Below are 26,286 nucleotides of genomic sequence, written 5' to 3'. Positions count from 1 at the left end.
CATGACACTACCGAATAGCAATGTGTGTCTTGCATCTGTCTCTTTGTTTTTATTTACAGAGACCACATCAAGAAGTAAGGGATTACGTTATGAGCCTAGAAGAATGATTGCATCTCTGATAAAAATCATAAAGGGGAAAGAAATCTGGTTTGGGAGCATAGTGACCATTTGTTCTTTCCCCTCTGTGCAATCCAGATGGAGAAAACTCCACTTTTAGCTCCAGCAGTGAGCACATCTGTTATACCCGTTAGAGTCCCAGGCCACAGCCATTGGTTCAGGGATTAGCCCATGACCCAATCAGAGCTGCTGAGATGCTGAAATGAAACTCTTTCTAGGGTTATTGAGGAAGAAGCAGGCATAATATGATATAGGACTTTACCTCATAGGATATAAGCCTGGAAATGTGGTAGCATTCTGCTATGTGTATTAATTAATATTAGGTTTTGCTATGAGACAGAAAACCCAAATTTACAATAATTTAAACAGGGCAGAAATGTATTTTTTTTCCTCACATAAATGGAAGTCTGGAGGTAAGCAACTCAGGGCTGGGTGGTGGCTCTAAGGTCACGAAAGTGGGTTTTTCCCCCTCTTCTTCTGTATGCCTTGATAACATGGCTCTACCTGATGGTCTCAGATGGCTGCTTGAGCTTCCAGGCTGTAAGGAGGAGGAAGGGGTAAAGAGGGATCCTTCAAGGACACTTTCTGGAAATTTCTCATGACACTTGTACCCCATTGGCCAGAACTTAGCCACACTGCTATGCTTAACTGCAACAGAGGCAGGGAAATGTAGTCTTTTTATTTTTTTTTTAAACTTTAACAAAATTTATTGGTTTGCCTTGATTGTCTCTGGCCTGGCTTTGGAAGGCCTCTCTGGGTTTGTCTGTCCTTGTTTCTGGGCTGAAGCTGCCACGGCTTTTAAGACCCTTTTGCTTCTTCAGCTTTTGAGCCTCCTGCAAAACCCGAATGCACAGAGCCATCTTTGTCACCCAGTGGTGGTGGACTCTTCGGTAGTACAGAGTGGGAAAGGTGTGCTCTGGGCCGGCCGAGTGGCGCGTTGGTTAAGAGCTGCTTTGGGATGCCAGAGGGACCCGGTTCAGATCCCACATATGAGGGCCAGTGACACTGCCCTCTACAGCTAAGATGCTGAACAACAGCTCGACCTGGAGCTGGGCTGCCGTGGGTCACCAGCGACAGCGGCGTAGGCTGTAGTCCCCTGCTGCAGTGGGCTGCCATAAGCTACCGTGTGTGGCTGGCAGCCAGCGTGAGTGGCTGGCAGCCGGTGTGAGCTGCCAAGAGCCATGAGCGGCTGTCTAGAGGCCAGTGACTGATCCGCCTCATCCGGGAAGAGCGCAATGATAATACCAACATGGGCCAGTGAAGTGACATCCTCCACAACTAGGCTGAAGAACAAAAGGACAGCAACTTGTCTGTTCCCCTTCCCCGATTCCGCAGCGCTGTTCCCCTCCCCCAATTCCCCAATAAAATCTTAAGAAAAAAAAAAAAAGCTTAACAACTATTAAAAAAAAAGAACAAAAAAGAAAGTGTGCTCAACTCGCAGCTCCTTGCACTTCTTCTCAAAGACATTACAGTTGATCTTACAGAGGTTTTTGAGCATCTTTTTTTGCTGGTCAATGCTCATCAGCAGACAGCGCGTGTGGGCTTTCTCCTTTCGATGTCTCTGCATGTATTCTTCATAATTCTGGATCTTAACAGTCAAGGCAACAATTCAAGCCTCCAGGGAGCTGGTGTCCTCAGGGTTTTCTATGACCTTGTTCATTAACTGCTCTTGCTTGATTTTTATCTTCTCCTTCTGGTTGGTCATTTCTAAAGACAAGAGTCTTTTTGCAATATCATCAACCTTCTCAATTCCAGAGGTGTTCTGGTAATCTTTGAGCAGCGTGGAAAGGGGTTGGTCATCTTTTGAGCTGGGCCCAATGGGTTTCTGGTGGGCACGTCTGCAGGCGGGGATGAAAGGGTGAGACCATGAGGAGATGAACGAAGACCCCCATGGTCAGAGGGAAGCCGGGTACACCCTCCACCCAGCAGCCCAAGGACTGGAGTCACTGTTTGGGTCCGAATGGAACTCAGCATTCTCCATGCTATTCTCAGTATGGTGACTTCTGACCCCAGAAATGTCGTCTTTATCTCAGGAGGCTGTGTGCCCAGCCATAAGTCTGAGGTCTCATTACAAAGGAGTAAGGGGGAAATGGCAATGGGAGGACAGTGAGCTTTCTCTGCTGTATCTCCACAAAAGGAAAGCCTGACTGAGCATAGAGCCCGTCCCAGAGGAGAAGAGCTGAAAGATAAAAGTAGACCAATCTTGCCCCAATGATATCTTTGAACCCCTGGATCAAGCTGCACCTGATAACAAACTACCTCTACTACTTAAGCTAATAACTTTCCTCCCTCCCCGCCTCCCTCTTTTCCTTCCTTCCTTCCATCCTTCCTTCCTTCCTTCCTTCCTTCCTTCCTTCCTTCCTTCCTTCCTTCCTTCCTTCCTTTCCTCTTATTCTTTTCTTGTCAACTGAAAGAATCTTGATTTATACAGAAAGGAGTATTCTCCCAAAAAGCATCTAAGGTCATCTTTAATTTCTTTGTCCTCTCAGGCTCTCCGTTCCTCTCCATTCCTGCTCAGAATGGCAACTGGGTTCTTTCTTAGATATCCTAAGGGCCAAGCTATGCATCTCCACGCTCCATTTCCTTTCAGCCTAAAGGAGAGGGGACTGCTGTGTTTCTTAAAACTTGCCTTCTTGGATTTGATTAAAACTTTTAAAAAGATGTTGGCTTGTCAATCTCTACTAAGACTCATAAGCTGGAATTCTCTGCCCTACCTATTCTAGGCATGTTTATTTCTCTTTAGCAAATGCTTTTTAGAATTATTTTGCTATTCAGTAAAAACTCCTCTGTCAGATAGCTTGGCTGCATACCCACCTCCTCATTTTCAGTTATGACTTATTAACAGTATCTGTGGGAATTAGAGCTTAATGGATTTCTTTCTGTTGTTCTAAGAACCCCATCATAATAGGTCTCATTTTAAAGGGTTCCAAACAATTGGTCAGCAGCACAGCTTTTTTTTTTTTTAAGTAACTTTGCTAATTGTCTCAATTTGCCTAGCCTGTTCCCTTGGCATCTTTTTTTCTGGATCAGAAGATAAAAAGCAGTGGGTTTGGAGGTTTTCCTATCAGAGTCTGAAAGCATGTTTTTTGCTTAAATTATTATGCTTCTCTGTACCTACTTATATCAGTAAAGTGATTAGGAGTGTCTACCAACTGTGATTCGCAGGCTATGAAATTTGGCTTTTTGAATTTAAATTATACTGCAGCACCATATGGCAGAGGAAAAAGGAGTGCTCAATTTCTTATCTAGCAGAGAGTTCCTCTCAAGCAAGGGAAATTGCCGTCACAGTCCAAGTTTCCCTGGCTCTCTGAGGCTTAGCATTACCTGCTGCCTCCCAGAGCACATATATACAGGATTTTCTTAGGCCACTGTGAGAAAAGTTGCTACAAACCATCAGAGATGAGGAGAAACCATTGGAGTCAACTATTATCCACCTTCCCACAACTGGATGCTGAGGTAGCCATGAGCACAATGTCCCAGAAACGGGAGAAGTCTGGGTGTCTTACTTACATGCATTAAAAAAAAATTTGATTTAACTTGAGGCAGAGACATGTTATAGAACATCATTCAATCCCCCCAGGGCATAATAAACAGTTGCTACCAGCCTAATGCAATTATGCTTGGGAGCACCATGGGGACTCCTAAAGCTTCGGAAGCACAAGGTCAAATTCTACAAATGTCCAGGTATGCAGGGGGGATGCTGCTAATTTATGATTATTGGGACTCTTTTCTCTGAGTCTGTCAGAAATTAATGGAACTCAGGGAGCTACACATCCTCTCTAGGATTATAAATGGAATCCTGACATTTTAGAGTCTCTGCTATCGTAGTGACCGAGTATCCTTTCTCTCACATCCGACCTTTGGGTACACCTTACTGCCTAATGGGTTGGTGAACTTCTACTTGCTTTGTCTCCAGTCAGTGTCAGGGCAATTCAGAAAGAGCAGGAATTCCCAGGGGGTAGAGATCTCTTGGCTAGCTTGCGTATGAATTAAGCAAGTTTCTCTCATATAACGGTGGCACTAAATATCTCCTTTTGCTCTCCACATCCACTCTCCACCATGTCCTCTGCTCCTGGTGGCTGACCTGGATGGGTGACATCCACATGGTTCCTGCCCTCTGGCTTCTGGTTGGGGTTGTCCAACGGTGAGGACTGGCAGGTGAGGTTGGGATGCTTATTGTCCTGGCATCCTCTCTGTGGGGTCACCAGTGCTGACACACTGACACAGCTCCTGCCAGGTGGCTCTGTCTTCACAGCACTCTCTCTCTCTCTCTCTCTCTCTGATTTCTGGTAACTTCTCTTACTCACTGTCCTTTCAGGCTCTAGCCCTGAATATTACACTGTCCACTGTGGTTTCCCTAATCCTGCCCACACTTTTATAAATAATCCATTTCTTAAACTCTCCTCAAATTCCTCAGTTTCAGGGTGCCTTGTGTTTCTTGCCGGAATCCTAAGTGATAAAACAGCATGGCCTGATTTGCCCATTTTCTTTTTTGCTTCTTTCACATGACCTAACTCAAAGAGCCTTTCCTTTTAAGTGCCTACAGAAGTAAGCCATAGTTGTTTGCTTGTATTTATTTACTTTCTGCACTTTTGCCTTGTTCCCAGAAGGGTGTGATGATGCCCTGTGTCAGCTGGTTTTGTCCCACCCCTGACTTGCCTCTGCCCATTTAAAATGCACTAACTATATCTTCAGGTCACCCACACAAACCTTTTAAGAAATTGGGGTAAACCTTCAAATTGGCTGTTCCCTATCATGAAGATAACCTCTAAAAATAGATTTTATTGAACTCAGTCTTTTGAAATTGAATTTGATTGAACCTGTTTGGCATGGGTATAACCTCAGAAATATAATATGCAATTGCTTGGTGACATTGAAATATCTACTATTTTGGTTAGCACAGTTTTACTTTGATTCTTTGGAGATAATGATCTTCTTACATAAGATGGATAATTTTTCTTAGGTACTCATTGCCCTATAAGAAAAAAATGACAAGAAAAAATACCAATATATGACACTTATGCTAAAAAAAATGATCCAGATATGGGTGCTAATTTCTAGGCTATTCAAAATCAGGATAGGTTATTCAAGACTAAATGAAACACCATGTAATTTTTAGTACAAGCAAAGTGTATGGTGCCTTAAAATAGTGGTAAACATGTTTTGAATCCTAGGTATTCTGATGATGGCTTGGGGCCAGGGCTAACTGTTACCTACACAGGAAACGGGGATGTAGCAGATGCAATAAATACCCCAGTCACCTCCCCTTGGTCCCCCACGGAGGTCACCTGCCCATGTCAGTGGAGGCGACAAAACAGCCTCCTTCCTCCTACATTTCCCTCCCCGTGGGATTGCGTGGGGCTCCTGTGAGGAGAATGCCCACAGAGCCTGGGATTTAATTCCCCAATAGCCACCCTCAACCACATAGGGACAGGAGTTGGAGGATAAAAATATCCACCTCTCCTCTTTGGGAGAAGGGGCAATTCTGATGTGTTCTCTGCAGGTGCTCAGTGGGTCCCCAGCAGGATTGAGCCCGGCTGCTCACAGCAGCCACATGCTAATGAACTCCCTTTACAGCTGTCCTCCCTGTCCTGTCTCATTCCCCCACTCTCATATTGTGCTTCCTGTGATCACCTCCCAACAAAATACTTGCTCCCAAATTCTTGTGTCAGGGACTGACTTTTGGGAGAACCCATTTAAGATAGGAAACTCTAGAAAGACAATGAGAGAGAAACAAATACAGAATAACAGGTCACTCCATTCTAAGCTTCAAGAAAATAGTGTCTTTTATGTTCTTCTCAATCGTTTGTGTCTTTAGATTATAAACTATTGTGAACACTGGCTGTTTTTAAGCAATTCTGTAAATCGTTACAACCTATGCATGCGATGAAGAAGCATTCAAAAAATATTTGTTAATAATGGCAATTCTAAGATTATGCTATTTATGGTAGCTATTACCATAGTGAAGGGATATAATTATTGAAAAAGAGCTAATAAAGCTCTGCCCCTTTTTGTAAAAAAAAAAAAAGTAAGTGCCATTAGCTCTCTTTTAGTCATCTCTAAATTAAGTTAAAAAAATACAATGTCTTACTCAGAAGAGCACTGTTAGGGGATGATATGTTTATACAATTGTGTTCAATGCAAACTGAATTTCTTTTCAGGTATCTTGTCAATTTTTCACATTCTTCTACTCACTTCAAGAGCTTAAGTGAAATGATAGCAACGTATCTACATGGTGCTATTACAGCTTCGCCCAGTGCACACTGAGGGTCTATATTTGCATGCACAGCTCAGTCTTACCATTTAGAACTGCCTAGAGAACTTTATAAACGTTATTGGGAACAGCCCAATCCAAAGATAAATGGCAGAGAATTCAATGGAGAAAACAATAATGGAACAAAAATTATGTGCATTATTTAACTCTAAGAAACTCCCCCAGATTTTGGCTTTTATTCTTTGACTTATCCATCCACTATTCAGTGTGATGAATAATGTTTTCAGTATATTGTCTTATTAATTTTTTCCCATAAATAACTCACTAGCATTCATCATATAGTAGAATAGTGAAAAGTCACATCCAGGATAACACCAGACAATTTCTTCTTCTAGCTAAAGTTAATGAAATTGAACAGGCTTGCTCCAAAATTCATTGGGAATTATTATTCACTGTCCTAGAATGCATTTAATCAAATTCACTTGTCCAAAGATTGCATTACACATCTCCGAAGAAGGAAAGTATGGTAGAAAAAGAATCTTCAAGCCTGTACACAGTAGGACAAACTATGTGATGATTGTCTTGGAAACCAAAGCAAGTCAGCTTAATTTATAAACTTCAAGCTTAATTTAAAAATAGCAGGCTGACACTTAGTATATCTTAGCAAAACAAGGTAAAGCACTCTTTCAAATGATCACACATTTCATCCTCAAAATGTATTCTTTATTCATTTTCAAAATCATCATCTTAACCGCATTGAGGCGTTACTTGCAAATAAGCTAATGGTGTAGCACCACAAAATGCTCAGACAACAACAATTATCTCTTAATTACACACAGCAGGCTTCCAATGTGTGTCCCCTTCTGTGGATACTTAGCAAGAAACAAAGAAAATCAAGTAAACCAGTTAGAGATCCCAGGCAGGCTTTTTGATGACAGGTTTACTCTAAAACGTTGTAGGACAAGATACAGTAGCAGCAACTGTCACCAGGAAGAGTTTGGCCAGCTCAAGAAAATAACAAGTCTAAATCTTATGATTCTATCCACGTGGAGGGACTTGAAGGACTAGGAAACAAAGCAATGGCAATGATCCTATCTGCATATCAATGGTATACAAGGAGTTCCAGCCATCTACATATAAAATAAGGAAATTTCAGGCAATTCACTTCAAGTTGTGTCACTGAGGACAGTTTTATATCTTCTTTGAGAGTCATATCTCCTTGTTACCGTGAGATCCTATACTGAGTAGGGGAAATGGTCTAAGACCAGAAATATGTCAAACAACTCCATTTCATCTTTAGGGGAGATTAATGTAATTGGAAAGAGCCTATCAATTAGTCAAGAAAAGTTTATTGCATGACTATTAGTTGCCAGCTCCATTTAAAGTGAGGTTAATAAAAACGCTGCGTGCGCTCGGTGCTTTTTCACACATTCTGTGACAAAGCTGCTGGGGGAGTAGCACCCAGGCATATGTGGATGGTGTGAATGTGAAAATTTGCCAGGCAACAAAGGATGTTCATAAGCTTTCTTGTCTTTGATTCATACTGCAACCTGGTGAAGTGAACAGGGAAACATTTTAACCCCTTTCTGTAAATGAGAAAGTCTCTTGATTAATTGTCTAGAAACTACCAAGAGCTATAAGAATTTAGGTACCCAGCACACACCCATTATTCCATTTACCACAGGAGGAGGTTATGAGAGTAGATAAACAGAGATTTCTAGGACAGCTGTCATACCCTCATATCCAGCCCATCTGAGAAATTTCAATTAGCCCCATTTGAATCTTCTAATCTTTCTACATCCCCTGTTTTCACAGAACATTTTCATATCTTTAATTCAGTTTACATATTACTCCTCTTTCTTTGTTCTCTCTCTCTCTCTCTTCTGCTAGACTAGAAGAGGCCTTAGGCCTGGTTTCATAGCAGAGTCACTTGCTGAGATCATTATCAGTTCAGTTCTCTGGCTCCACCACAGACCAACTGAGTCAGAAGTTCTTGATGCAGTCCGCTACCAGACCTGCTTTCCTGCTTTTGTTGTTTGGAACTGCTAGACTAGACTTTGAGCTCCTTTGAGATATTTGCTTTTTTTGTTTTTCATTTTTATGACCCCAGTCTAACACAGTGTAAGTAATACTCCAATCAATAAAAGTTCATTGGTGAACCTTAAAGAAAGGTGAACTTAGGCGTTCTTTGATCATTCTTGCAACTTTTCTGTGAGTTTGGCTGCTTTAAATACGAAAGATTGGAGAAAAAAATAATGATTTGTTAAATAATCGCTAACATTTGGAAATAGTTAAAAAAACAGTGAATTGTACTTCAATACTGTTCATTAATCAATGTTTGTTGAATAAATGAATAAAGGATCTTATCTCCAACCTTTTATTTGAGAAAAACTATTAGAAGTGAGAACTATCACATAGAGAATTCAATTAAATCAGAGAGAAGTAAATGGTACCAGAAAGATCTTAGAAGATGCAAGGTTGGAATTTAAAAAGAAGCTTCTCCTCTTAGTTGCGTTGTTAGAACCTGCAACCAATTATTTTCCAAAAAGTCACCCAATCCGTATTATCTTCTAAATAGAAGCCAGTTTCTGCTTTCATTTTCAGTTAACCCTCCATTGTCTGTACAATACACAGGGAGCAATAATATGGATCAACAAGAGGACAGGCCAAGAAAGTTGCTGCCTGGTTATATTGTTCCTTTCTGATTAGCCTCAGAATGACTGCCATGCCCTCGATCCCTTTCTGCAGAGGCCTTTACACCTGAGACATCATGCTTTGTGTCATGTACCCCCCACCATCAAGGCCACAGCTGATTGGAGTAGTGATGGGATTCAGGTTCAAAAGATGCCCAAAGGTCAGTAGTCTTCGTTAGAGGTGACCTGGATCTATTCTGGTTCACGGCTGGCTTCTCTGAGGATGTTGGAGTATGAGACATACACAGACACACAACAAGAGGAGGGCAGCATAGAAACAGAAAGGTAACAAAGAGTGTGGAAGCTGTGATGGGAAGAGGAAGAGGAGAGAGTCAGTTGACAATGGAGGCAGCAGTAGAAGCAAAAGCAGAAAGCTGTTTGTCAGCATTCTTTGTTTTAAGGGACAAAAACCCAACTTGAACTTGCATAGGCAAAAAGGGGGATTTGTTGGCAAACATAGCCAGGACGATTGTGTATGTGGTTGGAAGAATTAGAAGCAAGAATTGAATCCAACCATAAATTACTGTCTTTGTCTTATACACTTGTTTCCCTCTGAGTGTTTGCTTCATTCTCTCTTATTGTCAATTCAGGAAAAGGGGACACAGCCACCTGCACCTTCAACACTAAAACATCCTGGGGAAAGGCTCTGATTTGTCCTGCTTAGGTCACATAACCATCTCTGGACAAATCAGTGTGGCTAGGAGGGCTGGGTGCTATGGTTGTCAATTTTCAGTAGAATGTCATGGTTTGCATGGGAGGGACAGAATATCTTCAAGATAAAGAGGGTAGATTTCCCTGAAGAAGGGAGAGAAACTCTGGCTAGAGTAAACCACTGATACCCACTCTGGTGCCATAATAGCAGAATGTTAGAGAAAGAATCAATGGACACCTGTTGCTGAGCACGTAAGCACTTAAGATTTGGTTGCATCATCAGAACAGCTGTTGATATCCTAGGGCTATAGTTTCTGATGTGTATTAGCCAGCTATTACTGTAATGAGTTGCATAAGGAAAAATCCAAAGATCTCAGTGGTTTACTGCGACAAATTATTTCTTATTTATGGGTTGGGGATCAGCAGAGATGAGTCTGTTTGGGCTTGGATTCTGGTCTGTTCCATGCAGCTTCTCATTCTGGGACAAGTACTATCTGGGACATGCTCTTTTTTTTTTTTTTTTTCTAGCTGAGCCATCCTGCTACTTGTTGGTAGCTCAGCAGCAGGTCAGCTTGGGCCGAGAATTGAACCGGCGACCCTGTTGCTCAGAGCTTGCACTCTTGAGCAAGCTCTTAACCAACTGAGCTACTCGGCCAGCCCCTGGGACATGCTCTTTTCATGATGAAGGGAAAAAGCACAAGAGAACAAGTCAAACTAAGCAAGAATCTTTTTAAGTGTCTCTGCCTCTACTTGCATCAGATCTACCAATAATCCATTATCCATACCCAACATCAGTGGGCCAGAGGAGTTTCACAAAGGAGAGGAAGAGAAAGAGAACATTGGTTGGAAAATAAGAAAATCTACCATAATCCTGAATGGCATTGAATGACCTTCTAGGAGGTTTGCTGAAATTGCCTCTTGTGTTTTCTTGTTTTTCTATATATTTATTTAGTACATGTATACCTCAGTTCAGAAATTAAATTATGCATGGAATAGTATTTCCTATAATGCAACTTAATCCTATTTTGAGTCCCCATTCATCTGAGTGGCTGAAACTTGACTTCATTTAATTCAGGATTATCTGTCTCTTCAAAATCTTCTTCAAGATTTTATCTAAATCCTGGGGGGTTATGTATTATTAAAACACATCTGGAGAACATCTGGTCTTCAAGTCATCTTTCTGCACAGACATCCACTGAAATGTTCATCATTCTTCTGTCTCAGAAGTGAATCCATGCAAATGACCATTGGGATGTCACTTCTATGGCTTGCTTTACTGACTTATGCACTGTTTTGGAGCATGAGAATCATTTTGCTGTCTCTGTTCTCTGGTATTCTCTCTAAGGCCAGGATGACCAAAGTTCTGCCTGCTTAGATATATATGACTCCCCCTAGGTCTCTGCAGATTATTGTGTACACTGTGCTACAACTCTAGGCAGCTCTATTCACATAGGAAGTGGAGATCAGGTACCCATCCCCTGGTCCTACAAATCTATTTTATGTTTTGCTGCCTACTGGGGACTCTGATCAGGAAAAGGGGTACAAGGCCACAATCTTGAGGACTTTCTGTTTTCCAAATATTTAATTCGTCCTTAGATTTCCCCCTTTCACCCAGCCAAAGAATTTTGTAACTCTGAGAGAAACCCTAGTCAACTCAACAATCTCCCTCACCCCTCCCCTATTTTCAACCACGGACTTTTTCTGTCTGTGCTGAAGATGGTTTCCATCTGTCTTCTCACTCCTCAATACAGGGCCTAGGATTTTGGAAACCCAAGCCAGAAAAACTTCATTGATTGAGCTTTCCATCAGGGCTTATCCTTTCCCAGAGGCAATGAGATTAGCACTGCCTAACTGCTTAGAAAGAAAAAGATATAAGGAAGAAATGAACTACTGAGAGAAAATAACTTCAAAAATATTATCTTTATTACATTTGCAAACTGAGGTATACTCATCATGATTCAGTTCTTTGAAATTTAAAGGAAATAAAATCCAACAACATACTTTCATAAGTCATAACATACTTTCATAAGTCATATCTGTTAGGCTTTAAAATGGATTTGGTACTTCTATTAAAGTATGGATTTGTTTGACACTGTGGAAAATCATAATATTTCAAACTAAATGGCAAATCCATTTATATTATTAAAATAAAGGTTCAAGAGGAACTAGAAAGCTGTCCAAAATCCCCATTATTTTCCCTATGTCAAACTGGAAAGGGTAGCCATTCCTTTCAGTGTGATACAAAGCACTGGCTGAAATCATTCCTTATTTTTCGCCCCAGTTGCCAAACTCGCTACTGCACACCTCCTATGGAACCATATGGAACTCCTATGGAGTGCGTGTGCATGTGTGTGTGTGTGTGTGTGTGTGTGTGTGTGTGTGTGTGTGTATTTTTAAAGATTATTTTCTTTGGTGGACTTTTTTCGGAGATATTTGATTAGCCAGTGAGACTGACTTCCCATTTTCCCAGGAATGACTTCCATCCTAAAACCTGGTCCTCCAGCCATCATGTTTGTTTTGGCCACATGAAGCAGGGCTGGATATCAGCTCTAAACTTGCCAATCTTCTAGGCATTTGGGATTGAGACTGACAAGAGGGTCTATCTCTTGGCTAAATCTGTAGGTCCTGAGAAGTAGAAGCTGGTTTGTGGAGAGAGAATGTAGACAGTGGCTTTGCTCCATGAGTCCTCCTAGTTTTGTAATCCCCAGGCTCTTCCTCATCTCAAGGCCATGTAGGTCTTTCTAACTCAATGTCCTCCAGGCCTTTGAGACTCTCCACGTCTCATAATAAAGCCCCCTTATTGGTGAGCTTGAGCTCCTCTCCTTGTATTTCTCTTGTTTGCAACAAAAGAACTTTAACAAACACACTTTTCATTTTGCTGAGTCCAGTTAAGCCAAAACCTTACTAATATCAAAAAAGGAATTCATTAACCTAAGTGCGTAAGAGCATCAAGAAGAATTTGGATAATGTCGAGTAGCTAATAGTAGTTACTTTAAAGGACAAGAGAACATAGTGGTGGCTACATGTTGAGTTTGTACAGTTCCAATCTATAATCTGTGCACATCAAACTGCCAGTGTGAAGTGCTGGTTGTTTATGAGAGCAGAATCAGAAACAGTTATGCCCCCAATTAATGAATAGTGTGAATCATAGAAGGGGGGTTTTTACAGCCTGTGTGGAGCAGCTGAGCATTTAGAGGTGGGGGGGAGTGTGCACAAAAACAAAGTTTTTGCTTCATACATAGAAGGTTTTTGCAGTGCTTATTATTTTAGGCTACCAGGCTGCCTGCTTTTGTGTATTGATATATTGACTTTGTAAAAAAAAAAATCATTAAAAAATAAGTTTGATCTCATGTTCATACCATCTGCTTCTGGTGACTAAGTTGGGGGTGCAGCATGCCAAGAAAGGATGTACTATCTTTTGTCAACCAAGGCAAAAATAAAAATCACAGATCAAAAATCAGAACTTTGGGGAAGAAGCATCCGGATTTCTTAAATAAGTCAAGAAATATGCAAACTGTAGACCTCTTTTGAACTCTGGAGACTCTAACTTTTGGGGGTGAGCTTTGTCTGCTTGGTAGATGATGAATTCAGATAGATGGATGTGGGTGCTATAGAAAGTGGCAATGATTGGAGTGCCTAGGTCTAAGCTCTCTCTCACATTGCTTGAAAAGAATTTCCCCTTCCCCTGCATCTCCTCTGCTAGGGGATAAAAAAAAAAAAAAAAAAAAAGAATCTATTTGAGTACCCTTGAAATGTCGCCTGATTTAACTCGTTAAGTATCCCATTTAAAGGCCCCAGTTCCCTGGTGAAACCCCCAAGAAAACGCCCTGAAAAGAACTGAATACCATGATCACATTTCACATTATTGGCCAACAAGAGTGTCAAGCAATTAGCTTTTTTCATAGAGTAGAGAGATACAATTTATCTGTTGAACCATATTTCTGGTGCTTTAAGTTAATGGGACTTATTTTTCTTGAGGATGTTCTTAGGGTATAGCAGTAGAGCATTTATTCTTCACTCAACTTCTGAATTTATTTAATTTCTAAATCCACTAAGTCTGCCCTTGGCCCTTGACCTCACTTCTAGCTGTTAAATGTAGCTCTCTGTGATTGCTGCGGACAAGAGTAGCTCTAGACAAAATTGGAGGAAGATACCATTTGTCATCGGCTCCTTCTCACCTTCCCTATCCACGATTCCCTTTCCTCCCCCATCCCAGCCAAGCCACTCATGATGCTTGCATGAGCCATCTGACATAGACCCAACTCTCTCTGTTATGCCCAGAAATCCCACTTGTGTACTTTCCTATGAGCAAAATCATGTTTATTTATTTTGTTAACTTAAACCATATGATTATCGAACATATATCATGTGTCAGCCTATGTGTTAGGCCTATGGATACAAAAGTAAATGCCATCGAACACAGGAGTCCCTGTTTTCAATGAGTTCACAGTCTAGGAAGGAGATAGCTGCATACAAATGTACATATGGACAAAAGCAAAAACAATCGACTCTCATTATAATGCTTGGGAAAATAATAGAAAATTGACATAATAGAAATTAATTAAAGCCCTTGGGAATTGGAGGGAAAGGCAGTATTGGGAGGGAGGGGTTCAGCTCATCTGAGTCAAACCCATTCCAGAAAAGTGTGGGATAGCAAATTTTCAGATTGGGGAAATCTATATTTTATTCTTTTAAATGGGAAAAATAAGAATGCATTCTTGGATACAAGGATGAACCATAAACCAGGACCCAAGGATGACAATCGAAAAACATTAGAAATTGAGTTGACCCTGGAAGATCTGGGCTATATGGTCATTGTATCCATATTTCTTAAGAGATTAGGGGATTGGATCATAATGTAAAATGTTGATCACAACTTCGTACAAAAATAGTGTGTAATGAAATGGATACCTATTTTGAAGATAGAACTGGGGAAAACTAGAATTCAGATGAACTACACTGGCATACTTATTGATCTGCTCTGGCTTAGCAGTTTATCCTTTGCAATATAGGTTTTCATAAAGAAGGATAGTGATATTATAGGTTTCTTCAAAAGTCTATTATGAAAATAGAAAATGACATTTTCTTCCTGGGTGGATTTAGCCTGATTCCACCAAATCTGTCAGGACATTGCTTATTGAAAAGCTCGATAGGTGCCATTATTGGTGTTAGCAGGTAATGGGGGAGTGTAGGTGAGCTTAGAGGTGCACCAGAGGTCAAAGCAGTGAACATTCACCTTTTAAATTCACGTGCAAAAATGCCTTCAAGGAAAAGCACTCAAGAAATGATGCAAAACTCCTAAATTATGGGATTTAAAGGCTACATTTATCCTAGTAATTTTGGGATAGAATCTGGTTTTCATAGTGAGGTTGTAGGTTTTAGCTACTGTCATAGAAAGACCTAAAATAACAGTGTCTTAAATAAGATAGAAGTTTTGGTGGAAGCAGCACAGTGCTGATAGGGCAGCTCCCTTAGGTCAGGAACCCAGATTTCTTTTCTCTGGAATTCAAATGTTTTGAATTCCATGTCTTCATCAATGAAGTGGGGGTGATGACACCTCATCTTCTTGTGAGGGTGGTGGGAGTTACATGTATGTAATGTAATGTATGTAGTTACATGTAATGTATGTAGTGCCAGTTACATGTCAGGATCTCAGCATATGTTCCTTACATTGACACCAGTCCTGGGGACTTCTATGGTCAATCTCAGGGGTCCCTTTTAAATAAGTGCATCAATTAAAGTGCTCTACTCTCTCCTTGAACTGTAGTACCTTTCTCTTTTTCTCTCTTTTGCTAGAACTATTCTGTTTTTCACTTGATGTCTTAGGCCTGCTTTGATGGAAAGTGTGATCCTTGTGGGGAAATGGGTACTGAGGGGGAATTCTGTTGGTGAGCCCCAGAGTGGGAGGCCTCTATGGATTTTAACCTAGGAAGGTTCTCCTGAACTTTCTTCCTTGCTGAAAATAATCAAAAGGTGTATTTGACCTCAAAACTCCAATATACTGGAAGGGGTTCCTGGTGGTAGACGTCTCTCACCTTCTGTGTCTGAGGGAACTGCTCATCTCAAAGGCCCTAGAGACAGGCTGTGCCCAAGGTCCATGAAGAAGGATTTCCCAACTCTCCGTTTCTAGATGACTGAATCACGCACATACTTTCTATATGGGTTAGTAATTGAACCTTTATTTATAAGGCTTTCCCTGTACCCTAACCTTCAAGGACACCTAAACTTTCTTTACTTCCCATCTTCTGGGGGCCCAGCAGGCACCTAACCTAGGATAGCTGCTGGGGGCTTGGACTTATGTGGGTGTATATGATATCCTATGGGTACTACCAGACAGGTCATCAGATACACCCAGGTAAGTCCAATTTTTATGAAGTGGTCTGCCTATAGGGAGAGAGCTTATAACCGGGAAAAGTATGTTCCTGTGGAACCTGCTTCATCGCCCCATGGACTGGGTCCGGCCCCTGAGAATGTATTTCACAATCTCAGAAAGATAAGGGCTAAAGCAATGAGATGCTTCTCTAAGTGTGAATTCTGAACTAGCTGAGGACAATTGTTCAAAGCATAGATGCTTGGATTCCACTTAGACCCTCTGAACCAGAATCTCTGGTAGAAGTTCCTAGGAATCTGCACCCCAGGTGATTATGGCATCTACTAAAACCTTGCTGCTTAAAGTGTATTACAGTCAGCCCTCACTTGGGAGGTTGTAAGAAATGCAAACTCTCAAGCCCCACCCAAGATCTCCTGTATCATAATCACATGTTAACAAGATCTCCTAGTTGATTCTTAATGAACATTAAATTGAGAAGCACAGGCCTAATGGTTTGAGAGCCATTGAGCCCAAAGGATTCTTTTCCTGACAGATTCTGTGAGATGGGAGTAGGGAGGCAAGGCACAAATAGTGTTCTTTTGATGCCCAGATGATGAGGCAATGGTTCTGGTGCAGCGAGGACTGTAGGGAAGGTGGTATTAGTCTGCCATCTCCAGGGCTGGCATCTTTGAACACTCCTGGAGGCAACACAGACATGGAGAGGTATCTTCAAGTGGCTTACCAGGTTGCAGACACCAGGAGAGGGTGGGGTGCAGGGAAGGAGGCTGGGGCAGAGGAGGAAAGAATTGTTAACACATGTGTTAACAATAGCTGAAGACTTCTTTGAGAATGTATTTGGGACAATTTGCTGACCTCCAGAAGGAGTAGGGTGAGACTTTGGGGCTTCGAGGTGGACTAACAGTATAATATCAGTGTGAGCAAGGCCTGCTGAGAACATACTCAAAGGCTGGTAAGGCTGAAAGAAAGCAAGTTACATTATAGTTTGTCCTTCCAAATGAATGTAACTAGAAGTAGTTTTTATGTGCCCCATTGGTGTTCAATTCAACCAAGGTCAATTTTTGGCCCCCATGGGGCATTTGGCAATGTTTGGAGACATTGACATCTAGTGTGTAGACACCAGGGTATACTGCTAAACATTTGCAGTGCATAGGGCAGCCCCTGTGACCAAGGACTCTTCGGGCCAAAATGTCAAGAGTCCCAAGGTGAGAAACTCGAAATTGTATTCCAAAGATGGATTAAAAAAACAAACAAACCCAAAACAATATTCCCTGCCAACGTTACAGCCACCATTGGTGATATTTAGGGACTTATGATAGAGGGTTAATCTAGCGAAGTGGGACTCCATTTGACTGGCAAGTGAGTTGGCTACAGCGTCATTTCAAATTGACTATTTTTCCTGGTGCCTCTGTAGATACTGAAGTTAAACTGATCAATCTCGAAAAGCCAGAGAAGCCTTCTGGCTTTTTGAAAATAATGGGCACTGTGTTTGTCCTGCTTCCTTATTTTTCGAGTATTTCTCTTCAGTACTATCAGCTCTGAAAAATAATGACAAGTGAGTCAGCGGCAACGCCAATTCCTGCCAAGCACTGAGAACTGTTATCAGGGTCCACCACTCGGGAACACTTCTGCTTTATCACATGCTCCCCTCTAGGCTAGAAGAGGGGAGGAAATTATTATCTATCACACACCTGCACCCAGCATTTGCTTTTCAGATCTGATCAATTTGGAGCTTAAAAATCAAATTACATCAAATTACATACACACACACACACACACACACACACACATATATATATATATATACATATTACATTTTTGGAATAACCAGTTATTAGGTTTTTTATTCCTGTTGTCAGTGGGCCACATCTGTGAACTCAGAATAAAGGAGAATTATGATTCTAGCAAGTCAAATTTCTGGGCGGAGGAATGAAGACACGTTCTAGGGAGGGCTGTTGGCCTCAGCAAAAAGTCAAGCAAGAGACATGTGAAAAGTAAACATCAAATTGACTTTTGTTTGTTTTATGAAAAGAGGAATATAAAGTTTAAGAAGGAAGCTTTCTGTAATAACGCATGGAGAAGAGCACTGGATTTTAGATCTGACAGGCGTGGTGTGAATCCTGGCTCTGCAGCATACTAGCTATGTGACTATGGGCGTGTTTTTACTTTGTTTTCGTTTTGGCTAAAAAGGAACAATATTATTTGCCTCACAGCACTGTGTATTGGTTAGCTATTGCTGTGTGTGCTGGCACCAGCTAGGAGTTGGCTAATCTAAGTTGGTGTGGTTTTGTTCTCTGAGAGTCTCATGCTCCTCCTGGGACCACAGGGCTGCCTGAGAATGTTTTTCCCTGTAGTTCAAATCTCTGCTTGTGTCTTGTATCACATCTACTAATACCTGATTGGCCAAAGGTTGTCACATGACTGAACCCAAAGCCAAGGGGCGGGGAAGCACACCCTGACCAATCTGAAGCTAAAGCAAGTCATACAGACAAACCCAACATGACTGGAGCAGAAAGTGTACCCTCCTCATGAAAGTGAAGGGGAGGGAGTGAATGTTTCTGAACAATAATCCAATCTACCATGGGCTGCTAAAATGATTAAGTGAATTTATGTCTGCAAAGTGCCTTGTGTAATGTCTGGCACTCAAGTGTTTAATAAATGGCAGTTCCCTTCTCCTCCTTCAAACTGATTTTACAATGAAGAAAGTGGAAGGTAAACTAATTTCAGAAATGCAATCACCGTTTTAAAGTAAACTTGAATTCTGTATTATCAGTTGTGAGAGAAGGACTAGAAGGAAAGAGGAGGGATAATGAGGAAAATAACATAATAGAAGAAGAACAAGGGGAGAAAGAAATAATCCCTTCTCAAATGTTAATGGTAAGAAAGGGGATAAAAAAAGTAATATATCTACAAATGAAATAGAAAAAAGGTAAATAGAAATAAAGCCACAGAACAGAGGACCAAACAAAGAAGAAGGAGAAAATATTCTCTTAAGAGAATCAATCAACCACATCAGGGAAGCTTTTTCAAAACACATACACCTTTCTTCTCTCCCCCATCTCTGCAATTCTGAACTACTCGTTTTTCACAGGAAATAGCCTAGGAAAAAAGAGAGGCATGTTCACAGTCTTTATCACCTCTTGTCAAGGTTTTATGAAAGCCTAATTGGTAATTTAACCACTGTTTACAGGGTCATTCAGTGTACTTCATCCTTGATACTTCAGAAGCTCTCATCTGAATGTGGCTATTATTCCAACGTACCAAATGAACAATTATTTTCTGGGAAGGTGACATGAGGGACAGAGAAATAATATCATAGGGATCAAATGAAATGAACTTGGATTTTTCCACTATTATTACTTGGTCCATACAGAGAAAAAAGTATTTCCAGCATAACCCATCTGATAATAAATTATTTCACATTACCGGATTGCTCAGTATTCTGTGGTAGGAAAAATTTGTGCAGAAATTGTTTTCTAGAGGACAATAGAGTCTTCAATATACTACTCTGCACATAAGTACTTTCTAGAATAAGAGAAGAAATGTGTTGGTCAAATTTGACTTGGTTAACAAGCAATAAAAGGAACCCCTATTAAGATGAAAAGTGTTAATATTTAGCCAGCATCTCCTCGTAGAGAGCAATGATAAATTGTCTTTTTTACGTCACATGCTTAGAGAAGCAAAGACATAACAATTCAGCCCTCTTTATTTTTTATATTCAAACTATTCTTTGCTTCTGGCCCATGCCATTCTTGCTTTTTGGTCATGCTGCCAATAGCTAACACACAGGAGACGCTCAGAAATTGGAGCAAGGTCAGGAAAAGGCCATTTTTGAAATTATAATTAGCAAACAATCTCATTTGTTGTGGGTAGGAGTGGGCAGATGAAGAAGAAATCCCCTCCGCACTCACATTCCTTAAAAAGAAAAAAAGCTTGTACTTTTTGAGGAAATGAGAGTTTTTTTTGTGTGTAGTGGTCCCTGAAGGTGCGATTCACATAGACATAGCATATATAATGCTTTCTTAAAGTTATGAAGTGTACAAGCTGTCCAACTATACACAAAAACCCTGGGAGACAACATTTCTCTTCCCTTCAGCTAACAGGTACTTCTTAATAACCCAGATGACACAGGACTTTCATTCATTCATTCAACAAACATTTACTGAGCATCTACTACATCTAAGAAAAAAGCCAGAAGCTTAATACAAAAGTTATCCCAACAAAGTCCCTGAGTGTAGGTTGCTTACAGTTTAGGAGGGAGACAGGCAAGTGAACAGGTGAGTACAGCACACATGGTAAGTTTACAGGTGGGCATAGAAGGGGCTTCCAACCCTGTCTTGGGAAATAAGGGGTATTTGCGCAAGTTTTCCTGGGAGGGATGATGTCTAAGCAGAGACTCTGCAGGGAAGCCCGGATATTGTGTATAGCTCTATAATCGCAGCAGGTTATATATTGGATTGATTGGCTTTGTTTCAAGGCTTTGCTTCTCAGCTGTGGGTTGAGTAGAAGTTTTCCAGGCATTGGAAGGAAAGGGTCTGAGAGCAGGGAGAGCAGCAGGGACACTGCCCTAGGCAAACAAGTACAAGGGACCCAGCTCAGTCTGGCAGCAGCAGAGGATCAGGGGACAGGCAGGGTCCAGTTCTTACAGGTCTCTTGGGGAAGTAAACTGTTAGGACGGTCACGTTGGAGTTTATAAGAGCCCCCTGGAGCAGATGTGGAGACTGAACTGGAGGAAAGCCTGGGAAGCTGAAGCAGTGACCTGAGGGGAGAGAGAGGAGAACAGACAAGGGAAGTCTCTGCTTTCTGGCTGGGCTCCTGTCGCAGGATTGCATCATTTACTGAGGTAAGGCAAACGGGAAGAGCAGGATGGTGTCAGGATGGTGTCAGGGTGGATAAGTAGGCAAGGCACACCGTACTGCTGACCTCGGAAGGCGGAGTTAGTTCCTCTTCTCATGTGTCATATTTTATCTGTTCTTCCTCTCATCCCAACATACACACACCCTCACACAGTGCTGTGCTGAGCCATGCTGGAGTCTGAGGCAAAAGAAACAGGGTCCCTGTCTTTATTTTAAAGTTTTGACGATTTGATCATCATGGTGTGCTTTTCTTTTTTTCTTTACATGAATTCGGAATTTTTAAAAGGTATTGCATTATCATATTACTTATCTCAGTTTACTGAGTATGTTGGTTAATTTTATGTCTTTTTTTGGCATATTCTTCAGGGTAAATAACCTTTTATTAGGCAAGTGTTGGCTTATATTGGGTCATAGCGTGCCCAGATATTTGGGCAAACACTATTCTGGGTATGTCTGTGAGGGTGTTTTGGGATGAGATTAACATTAGAATAGGTACACTGAGTAAAACATTGCTTTCGCTAATGTGGGTGGGCCTCATCCAACCAGTTGAAGGTCTGAACAGAACAAAAAAGCTGACAATGCCTCCCAGGTGTGAGACAATATCTTCTGCTTCACTGCCTTTGAACTGGTATGCTGATTTTTTCCCTGCCTTTGGACTCTCACTGAAGTATTAGCTCTTGTCAAGACTTCTGCCTTCAGACTGAAATTACTCCCTTGGCTTTTCTGGGTCTCCAGCTTACCAACTGCAGATCTTGGGTCTTCTCAGCCTCCATAATAATGTGAGCCAACTTCATATATACACATATGTCTTATTTGGTCTGTTTCTCTGGAGAACACTAATATACTGAGATTTTTGGCATCTCCTTAAAAGTAGTGCCTGAGGCAAGTATTTGCCTCATTCTAATGTGAAGCCTGCACACTTCCCCACCCCTGGCCCCATACACACATTTGCAAGCTCCTTGAGAACTTGGACTGGGCCTAATTATTTTGTATGATCCGTAGTACTTACCCTAGTATTTGGCAGATTTTTAATACAGAGTAATTTTTTAAAAAAAGATTTGTATTAAAATATAGCTAAAATATAATATTATATTAGTTTTAGGTGTACATCATAGTTATTCAAAATTTATATGCCTAAAGAAGTGATCACCATGATAAATCCAGCAACCACCTCACACGGTACCATGCTATCACAATATTATCGACTATATTCTCTATGCTGTACATTACATCAGGAAAGCAGCACAGTGATAAGACATTTATATAATTTAAGAAGTGATCCCCCTAACTAGTCTAGTACCTACCTGGCACTATACATAGTTATTACCATATTATTGATTATATTCCCTATGCTTTACTTTATATCCCTTTGACTATTTTGTAACTTCCAATCTGTACTTCTTAATCCCTTCACCTTTTTCACCCATCCCTTAAACCCCCTCCCACCTGGCAACCATCAAAATGTTCTTTGTATCTATGAGTTTCTTTCAGTTATATTTGTTTGTTTATTTTGTTCTTTAGATTCAACATATAAGTGAAATCATATGACATTTGCCTTTTGTTCTCTGACTTAACCACACTCAGCACCTTACCCTCTAGGTCCATCCATGTAGTTGCAGATGGCAAGATTACATTCCTTTTTATGGCTAACTAGTACTTGTATGTTATGTACACCTCTTTTTTATCCATTCATCCATTTAGGGACACCCAGGTTGCCTTCATATCTTGGCTATTGTAATTAATGCTGTAATGAATGTATGGATGAACACATCTCCTCAAAGTGATGTTTTGGGTTTCTTTAGATAAATACCCAGAAGTGGGATTACTGGGTCCTTCTTTGTCTCTTCTTATAGCCTTTGTTTTAAAGTTTATTTTGTCTGGCATAAGTATTGCTACTCCAGCTTTTTTGTTTGTTTGTTTCCATTTTCATGAAATAACTTTTTCCATCCTTTCACTTTTTCCATCCTTTCACTTTTTCAGTCTGTGTGTACCATTTGATCTGAAGTGAGTGTCTTGTAGGCAGCATAAGTATAGATCTTATTTTCTTATCCATTCAGCCACCCTATATCTTTTGATTAGAGCATTTAATCCATTTACATTTAAAATAATTGTTGATAGATATGTAGTTATTGCCTATTTATTTATTTATTTATTTATTTATTTATTTATTTATTTATTTATCATCTTAAAGAAATCCCTCTAAGATTTCTTTGTAATACTGGTTTGGTGGTGATGAACTCTTTTAGCTTTTTCTTGTCTGGGAAGCTCTTTATCTGTCCTTTGATTCTAAATGATAGCTTTGCTAGGTAGAGTAATCTTGGTTGTAGGTCTTTGCTTTCCATCGCTTTGGATATTGTGTGCCAATTCCTTCTGGCCTGCAAAGTTTCTGTTGAGAAGTCAGCCTACAGCCTTATGGGATCTCCTTTGTAGGTAACTAACTGCTTTTCTCGTGCTGCTTTTAAGATTCTTTCTTTGTCTTTAACTTTTGGCATTCTAATAATGATGTGTCTTGATGTGGGACTGTTTGGAATCATCTTGTTTGGGACTCTCTGTGCTTCCTGGGCTTGAATATCCATTCCATTTGCCAGGTTGGGGAAGTTTTCAGTCATTATTTCTTCAAATAGGCTTTCAATTCCTTACTCTTTCTTTTTCTGGTATGCTTGATGTTGTCTCAGAGGCCCATTAAACTGTCCTCATTTTTTTGGATTCTTTTTTCTTTATGCTGTTCTGATTGAGTATTTTCTGCTACCTTATCTATCAAATCACTGGTTCAGGTCTCTGCTTCACCTAATCTGATGTTGATTCCTTCTAGTGTATTCTTTATTTCAGTTATTGTGTTCTTTGTTTTGACTGGTTCCTTTTTATGTTTGCTATTTCCATTTTTATGTTTCCAATCTCTTTGTTGAAGTTCTCACTGAGATCATTGAGCATCCTTATAACCAGTGTTTTGATCTCTGAATCTGAGAGTTTGCTTGTGTCCATTTTCTTTAGCTATTTTCTGGAGCTTTGTTCTGTTCTTTCATTTGGGACATGTTTCTTTGTCTCCCCATTTTGGCTGCCTCCCTGTGTTTGTTTCTATATATTAGGCAGTGTTGCTATGTTTGCTGGTCTTAGTAGAATGGGCTTATGTAGTAGGTGTCCTTTGGGGCCCAGTGGCAGAGTGTCTCTGGTCACCTGAGCCGGGTATTCCAGGTGTGTCCATTGTGTGGCTTGTGTGTGTCCTCCTGTTATAGTTGAGCTTTGGTTGCATTTGCAAGTCAATTGGAGGAATTGACCCTTGGGCCCATTGATTGTGTGGACTGGCCATGACCACAATGAAGGAGTGTTGTGGAGGGACTGATCCTATGGAGCAGAATTTGCTTTAGTAGGGCTCTGGTGCCTGCCCAGTGTGCCCTCTGAGTGTGTCATCCTTGGAGGTGGCCAGGTGATGCTTCAGCTTGGTTCAAAGCTGGCCACTGGGCATGCTAGTTCCAGAGCCACCTGGTAGGGGACCTGCTTCAGGCCAAGTTCATTCACAGCCTGTGCTCTGCCTGGGGCCACCTGGCATGAGCCACAAAGCAATCCAGAGATGGCTGCCATGTGTGCTGTGCTTGGAGGTGCCTTTAGAGACCAAGCCATGAACAAAGGCCGGCTGCTGCTAATGCTGGGCTTAGGACTGCTCAGCCAGAGGTTTGGGACATGCTGTACCAAGACATTGTTTGTTTGGGTTTTGTGAACCTTTGAGAGACTTTAGGAAAGTCTGCAGCATGATCCAAGGTAGGCAGTTTGTACGAAAAAGCTACTGGAAGCAGCTTGGGTGTGCCCAAAAGTTGGGTGGGGCATGGTCTCAGAATCACCAGGACAGAGCCAATGGTGGTAGCCTGGTTGATGGTGACTCAAACATGACGACTGCCTGTGGCTACATGTCAAGAAGGGGAGGGCTCAACAAAGAAACAATGGCTTCTCCTTTGTCCAGAAGAAAGCTGACCCTCCAACCCTCACCTTGAAGCCAGAAAACTCAGGTCCTCCCCATAGGACCCTTTTGCCTTTCAAGCTGTTTCCCCAGCACTGGAGCTCAGAGTGAGTGAGTCTGTCAGTAAGTAAGTCTGCCCGGGCCCTCCAAGAGGGTTGCCTTGTCTCACTCAGCCACAGTATCCACTGGTTTTCACAACCAGAAGTTATGGGGACTTCTCTCCCTGGTGCTGGAATACTGAGCTGGGGAGCCTAGTGCAGTGCTGGGACCCCTTGCTCCTCTTGGAGGGACCTCCACAGCCGAGATGTTCCTCCCAATTTTTAGTGGTCACACATGGGTGTGGGACCAGCCTGTTCATGTCTCCACCCCTCCTACAAGTCTCGAGGTGGCTTCTTCTCTATGTCCTTAGTTGTAGGGCTTCAGTTTGGCTAGACTTCAGACAGTTCTCAATGATGACTGTTTCATAGTTGAGTTGTAATTTTGATGTTGTCGTGAGAGAAGGTAAACACAGCATTTACCTGCTCTGTCATCTTGACTGGAAAATCCTGAGCAACTTTTTTTTTTAATTAATGTAAACAACTAATTGTAGAACAAAGCATTCATTTGTCCTGTTAATGAGTTAGACATTGTTCCAGGATCAAGAATATGGAGTTTGATATAAGAGTTAATCCTTTGAGAAGCTCCAAGACTGGCAGAGGAGGCTTTGTTTGGAAAGCAGCATGAGACGAGAATGAAAATAGAGGGTTAGGTAGGCACTGGAGAAGTCCAAGAAATGGGGATCATTCAATCCCTCAGGGCCTCAGAGGAAGCTTGTCATACCTGAGGAAGTATCACATTATAGAATTTAGAAACAGAGGTAGGGTTTCAGTGATTACTGGTGGAGAAGAACATTCCAGGTGGAGGAAAGAATTTGAATGAAGGCATGAAAGGATGACCATGTTTTCCTTCAGAGCCATGGGGCATGTTTAGCAGGTGACAATGGGCAATATGGCCAAAACACTGGAGAAGTGGTGGGCTTTTTGGCTGTGTCAGGGGCAAGCGAAGGGTGTGCTTTTAGAGAGCCTGTGGATTCAGAAAGCAGCTGCCCTGACTTGCTGGTGGGGGGAGGTGAGGACACAAATAAGTAGAAAAAACCAGCAGATAATGGGAGTGAGAGCAGCAGGGTTGTGGAATAAGAATGTATATGAGGAAGTTTGTATAATAATACTTTGTGTTTCAGGATGAATAGGAACAAAGCAAATAGTGCTATTTCTCTACTGTGATGTGTTATATATAAATAAACCTGCCCAAGTATTTATATAGTTATGCAAACAATATCATAGTGGCATTAACAGAATTCAAAACACAGGAAAAAAGTTCACCTATATTTTTTACCACCCCAACAAATGAGTTCTTTCATTTCTATGTCTTTCCTCGCAGGAAAGTCTGTGAAATGTTTCTGTCTCCATAATCAGAGTGTTGATATGATTTTATTG

At 41.2% G+C, this 26,286-nt stretch overlaps 1 pseudogene; it reads right to left on the bottom strand.

Moving 5' to 3' along the window:
- Positions 1–823: 823 nt before the first annotated feature.
- LOC109394436 (28S ribosomal protein S15, mitochondrial-like) overlaps positions 824–26,286 on the bottom strand; it is a 100,079-nt pseudogene continuing 74,616 nt past the window's right edge.

The sequence above is a fragment of the Hipposideros armiger genome, unplaced genomic scaffold (assembly GCF_001890085.2).
Source record: "Hipposideros armiger isolate ML-2016 unplaced genomic scaffold, ASM189008v1 scaffold_424, whole genome shotgun sequence".
In the NCBI taxonomy this organism is placed as follows: Eukaryota; Metazoa; Chordata; class Mammalia; order Chiroptera; family Hipposideridae; genus Hipposideros; species Hipposideros armiger.
Note: the sequence above shows the minus strand (reverse complement) of the source record. Positions and strands in the feature narration are given on the sequence as shown.